At 44.7% G+C, this 5552-nt stretch overlaps 3 long non-coding RNA genes across 3 annotated transcripts in view; 2 read left to right on the plus strand and 1 right to left on the minus strand.

Annotated features, from left to right (window-relative positions):
- LOC309337523 overlaps positions 1-2177 on the plus strand; it is a 29124-nt gene extending 26947 nt beyond the window's left edge. The window contains exon 2 of the long non-coding RNA XR_014154388.1: positions 689-2177. This is a non-coding gene — a long non-coding RNA (uncharacterized lncRNA). The remainder of the gene's footprint in view (positions 1-688) is intronic.
- Positions 1-5552, minus strand: part of LOC309337465 — a 251399-nt gene that overhangs the window by 27166 nt on the left and 218681 nt on the right. The window lies entirely within an intron of this gene.
- On the plus strand, positions 4310-5137 carry LOC309337399. The gene is made up of 2 exons (XR_014154257.1): positions 4310-4396; positions 4427-5137. It is a non-coding gene; the product is annotated as an uncharacterized lncRNA (long non-coding RNA).

Below are 5552 nucleotides of genomic sequence, written 5' to 3' on the forward strand. Positions count from 1 at the left end.
CGTCCGTTCCATTGAATAGCACGGTGAATTGTCAGTTCCATTGCAACCCCTGATGGCAGCCTCATTTCCTGTCACGGTGTTTTAGATGGAAGCAAGCGTTTAATGTATGAAGTAGGAGTATGAAGCATGGTGATTGGTCAGTTTCGTTGTTACCACCTCCGATGGCAGCTTCATTTCCTTTCCCGGTGATTTTCTTGAGTCAAAGTGAGAGTACCACTAAACATTTTTTTAAGAAAAAAAGCACCGGTTGCTGTACATCAGCCACAAAAGCTGAGATATAGAGGTGGTGGCTGTGAAGACTCAATGAGCAATGATTTCCCAAGGTTTTAGGAAACCGTTGGCAGGACACCCCCAGTGGGCTCTCCTTGCAGCTACCAGCTGTTCCCCTTCCAATTTTTACTATCACATCCATCTAGACTGAAAGCTGTGGAGTAGCAATGGCTGCCCAAAGCTGCAGCTCCTCCTCCTTTACATTGCTGCGGCAGCTAGACTGGTAACTGGGAGCGGCTGCCGAGACCCTATAACACCGGTCTTGAAAGACCTACACTGGTTCCCAGTACATTTCCGAGCACAATTCAAAGTGTTGGTGCTGACCTTTAAAGCCCTAAACAGCCTCGGTCCAGTATATCTGAAGGAGTGTCTCCACCCCCATCATTCTGCCCGGACACTGAGGTCCAGCGCCAAGCAGTGGCGTAGCGTGGGGGGTGCAGGGGGGGCCGGCCACACCGGGCGCAACATCTGGGGGGCGCACGCTCGCACTTGCAGCTCTCTGCCCCTACCTGGCTCACTCAGGGTTAGGGGGCGCAAATTACTTGCCTTGCCCCGGGTGCTGACAACCCACGCTATGCCACTGGCGCCAAGGGCCTTCTGGCACTTCCCTCACTGTGAGAAGCAAAGCTACAGGGAATTGGGCAGAGGGCCTTCTCAATAGTGGCACCTGCCCTGTGGAACGCCCTCCCACCAGATGTCAAAGAGAAAAACAACTACCAGACTTTTAGAAGACATCTGAAGGCAGCCCTGTTTAGGGAAGCTTTTAAAGTTTAATTGGTTATTGTATTATATTCTGTTGGAAGCCGCTCAGAATGGCTGGAGAAACCCAGCCAGATGGACGGGGTATAAATAATACATTATTATTAATAATAATATTTATTATTATTATTTGCAAGGTGAGCAAGCAAATGACAATGAGGAGCAGCAGCATGTCAGATGAGGGCTGTGGAGGATTGGCTTTTGCAGATACCTCACCCTACCACCCTTCAGCTCTCAGTAAAGCTTGTCTTTGTGAAGACTTCATGTCTTATCAGGGCTATCCATTTAGGTATAGTGTGAGCGGCCTACATCTGTACCCAAAGGCAAATCGGGGAAGACAGCTGAAACTGGTTTGGAGAACATTGACACCACTTCCTAGGCTGCTGTGCTGACAGGCTTGCATTCTTTCTTGACAGCTTCAAGTTACAGTGGGGCACTTTCTGCAATTTCATTTATTCTTCTTCATCACTGTCTAAAAACATGGCATCTCGGGCTCTTGGAGAAGAGTGGCTCTCCTTTCACCCCTGGCAGCTCCATCCTGTCCTTGCTGCATCCCTGATGGTCTCTTTCCTTCCCCACTGTCAAGGCCACCCTCTGTATAGCACAGCCATGGGACTGCAGTTTCAGATATCCGCTGGGGCAGCTTGTTAATGGACTGGAGGAGCTGGGGCAGAGCAGAGTCCTTTGCTAGATGAGTGACTCCAGGTGCTTGGAGCACTGCCCAGCTCAGAACTGCAAGTTCATTACAAGCTGGAGGAGAAAACTAGGCCTGGTCCTTGCAGAAGATTGGAGATTAGCCGCTAGAGACAAAGGTGATAATCCACCCTTGGCCAATTATTTAGCAGTATCTAAAAGCTGGCCTGGCCAATGACTTAATTGGCCAGCTCTTTTGATTTTTGAAGAGTGAAATACAGCGCTGCAATGTATGCAAGATGAAGTCTCTCCCATATTGTGTGTGGGGGGGAAATATTTTGAAAAACAGGTACATGTCCATTTCATTTGTGATCTTTTGCTTTTAGTACTGCAGGATTCCAGAAGCAATGAATATGTTGCCGTGTGTGCATGGTGTAAATTCATCCACTTTCTCATTAACTTGTGGCAACCAGCTTTATGCCTCTCATTTATTTATGCCTCTCAGCTTTAAAGAAGTTTATGCCTCTCATTTATTCACCACTACAGCACTTCCATTGCAAAAGCTGTAATGTCATTGTTCCCCCCACAAGAGACACGCAAACACCCCCCCCCCTTAACACACTTCCCTTATGTAACTATCATGCATGCAGCTGTACCTAAAGACTGAGGCACACAACAACTTTGCTGATGGCAACCTACTTATAAGTTGAGGACAACCTATTTCTCCTTCCTGCTCAGAAGGCACTTGCAATACAGATCTGAAATGAGTAAAACAGGCACGTACGACATGCTGCTGTGAAAGGTGGACTCTGATATAACATGCAAACATGAATTTTACTTATGGCAAAGGAGTACAGGCCCTTAAATTCAAGAGAGGCTTATGCTTCAGGCTTGCACAAACTTGAATTTATGTCACACTTATGCCAGTTTAAATTAGGAATCCTGCTGGGCAACTGTTCTATTATACTGAGACATACCAAGCTACCACCTAGCAGATTTATGCTTCCTTAGATAGATCGCATTTTATCACTGTTCAGTTGTGGAGCTACACCACTTACAGATCAATGCAGCAGCTGCCTCCTAGGATAACAACTAAGACAACCTATCCTCACAGCCTTTGTGGTGTACTTTCCACTGACTGTAGCTACAATGAGGAACCTGCGGCCTTCCATCATCCCTAGGCGCCATGGCCCATCATCAGGGATGATGGGAATTATAACCCAACATCCACAGGGCCACAGGATCCCCATCTCTGTACATGAACATATCTTGAAAGCTGCTCATTGCCCTGTTAATCACAATCAAACTCACTAACAGCACACAGGCTTTGAAATGCTCAATGCAGCTTGGCTATGTAAAATCAATCAACAAATAAGTTTCACAAGCCCCATTGTCAATGAGCACAGCCTTCGATCAGGGTCAGGACATCAATTTCAGAGGATGGAATTCAATGCTAGCACAAACCCAGTGAAGTTAATGGGCATGGCAAACTTTGGCTCATTAATTTTGATGGCTCTACTCCAAGTTGGACTTAGCTGAATACAACCCAGAGAAGGCAGACCTGTGGTTGTCTTGGTTGCTGCCCATGTGGTAGGGAAGTAGAGAAAAACAATGTGATGAGAGATTGGGTGGTGTAGACTTAGGTTGCAATCCTATACCTCCATAGTAAGCTCCATTGAAGGTACAGATCATACACACAATTTGAATTTTAAAATTGTTTTCTAGAGATTTTAAGCAACCCTTTTGTCCCAAGAATTGTCTCCTGCAGCTTCCAAGTTTTTCAGTTTTGCCATCAAGCAACACTGCAGGAAGGAAAATAATGTGGCAGCACAGCCAATGGCTGCTCAGTAAAAATATACCCGGGGCAAAACAAAGATGATGGAATCAGCAAACTTCAAGGGTTGCAACATACAGAAGCTCCTGCATAGATGAAAGTTTAGATAGGGTTTTGGAGTTGAGCATTGTCTCTCTCTACTCTTGTAGTTATTGCTCACTTGTATGGCATTTCAATGTTCAAAGTTTTTACAGTGTAATAGACCCTAATTCAGAGTTACTCAGATCCAGTCAGTACATCTATCAGATCACTTTTATCTTGCTCAGAATGAATAACTGGAGGATAGACAAGAGTGGGACGGCACTTTTTCCTAACTAGTAGTCTGGCTGAATTCAGACTTAAGTGGGGATCACAGGTAATGGCACAGCTCATCAGCTAGAGCAGTACATGGCAGTGGGGGGTGGGGGTGCGTGGAGAGCAAACAACTATGCACAGCTGCGGTCAATGTTGACAGCCGATACAGCCAGCACCATAAGGTGTTTCTAAACATGGTATCTCTTTGTAAATTTAGGCAAAGGGACTTCAAGTTTCATGCTGAGGAACACGCTCAACACGGGTTTCACTGCGAGGTCAGAAGGATAAATTGCTCCTTATATAGATAGGTAGCCGTGTTGGTCTGCCATAGTCAAAACAAAACAAATTCCTTCCAGTAGCACCTTAAAGACCAACTAAGTCAGTTCTTGGTATGAGCTTTCGTGTGCATCTGAAGAAGTATCTGTGTATCTGAAGAAGTGTGCATGCACACGAAAGCTCATACCAAGAACTGACTTAGTTGGTCTTTAAGGTGCTACTGGAAGGAATTTGTTTTGTTTTGCTCCTTACATGTTTGCCTATCTCACCTCTTTGTCGCTACACCCTGAAAAGCAAATAGTGAAGACAGTTCTCTGGAGGAAAGAAAGGGTGGAGAGAGAGAAAGAGAAAGAGAAAAAGAGAAAGAGAGAGAGAGAGAGAGAGAGAGAAAGCAGGTAAGTCAGCAAATTCTTGAAGCACCAGGTACTACTAATTACTGCAGTCCTTTAGTGACTTATGGATGCAACTTTAAAATAATACATACCATACATTTCACCATGAGATGATCTACAGCCTTCCTAAGCCTAATGGGGGAGAAAATGTCTTAGTTCCCAGGCTATTTTATTGTGCTCTTTTTGGGGCGAATGTCAGGCGAACAACAGACCTTCACACCTAGGCCTCCCCTGTTTCAGGCTCTACTGTCCTCTGAGCCCAGTCAGTGGATCATTCCTCCATCACCACATCAGGGAGGCCTGTTTCCCACAGACCGTCCTTTCTCTCGAACTACAGAGGGGTAGGTCCACAGCATCCTATGGCCCCCCAGGAGATACATCGTATCTCCCCAAGGTTAAAAGGCAGCAACGACACTAGTGTAAAGAGACGCTTCTATTGATAAAGCAAAAAGGAATTAAAGACTCTCAATTCAAAACAAAACAAAAATGAATGTTTTACATGAAAAATAGTGAGAGGTTTGAGAAGGAAACTCATCTTTTTATACAACCATGGCAAGACTATGGTAAAAGTCTACAAAGTGCATTAATTCACAAAGGGATTCGCAACGCCTAGCCTGTAAATTCCTGCCTCTGTTACCAGAGATCAATTATGCATGCATTAAAGCACATCCAAACACTGTTTCTTTGAGTAGACATTCTTCTTCAGAACTCTGTGCATGTTAACAATCCCATGGCCAGGCACATCTCAGCAGTGTTCATAGGGAACAGCAACCCAACAGCAAGATCCACAGAAAATGTTGCATCGCCGGTCATGAAATGGCAATAGAACCAATTCAAAAGAGGGAGTTTTGTCTCTCAACCTCATATTTCAGACACATCACACTTGCCCAGGTCAAAAACAGAATCAAGAATGTGTCTGCTTTGCACTTGTGATCACTTCCTTTAAAATAATTTGCACTGAGAAAGCATCAGTAAAATTATATTAGATTCTGTGTACTATTTCTTCTATTTTTGAATCAAAACGGCAATGATGGAGCCATTGGCTAAATCAAACACTGAAAAGAATCACTCAGCACAGTTAAAATGAGACAACA

Source organism: Podarcis erhardii (assembly GCF_964252035.2).
Source record: "Podarcis erhardii genome assembly, chromosome: 2".
NCBI lineage: Eukaryota > Metazoa > Chordata > Lepidosauria > Squamata > Lacertidae > Podarcis > Podarcis erhardii.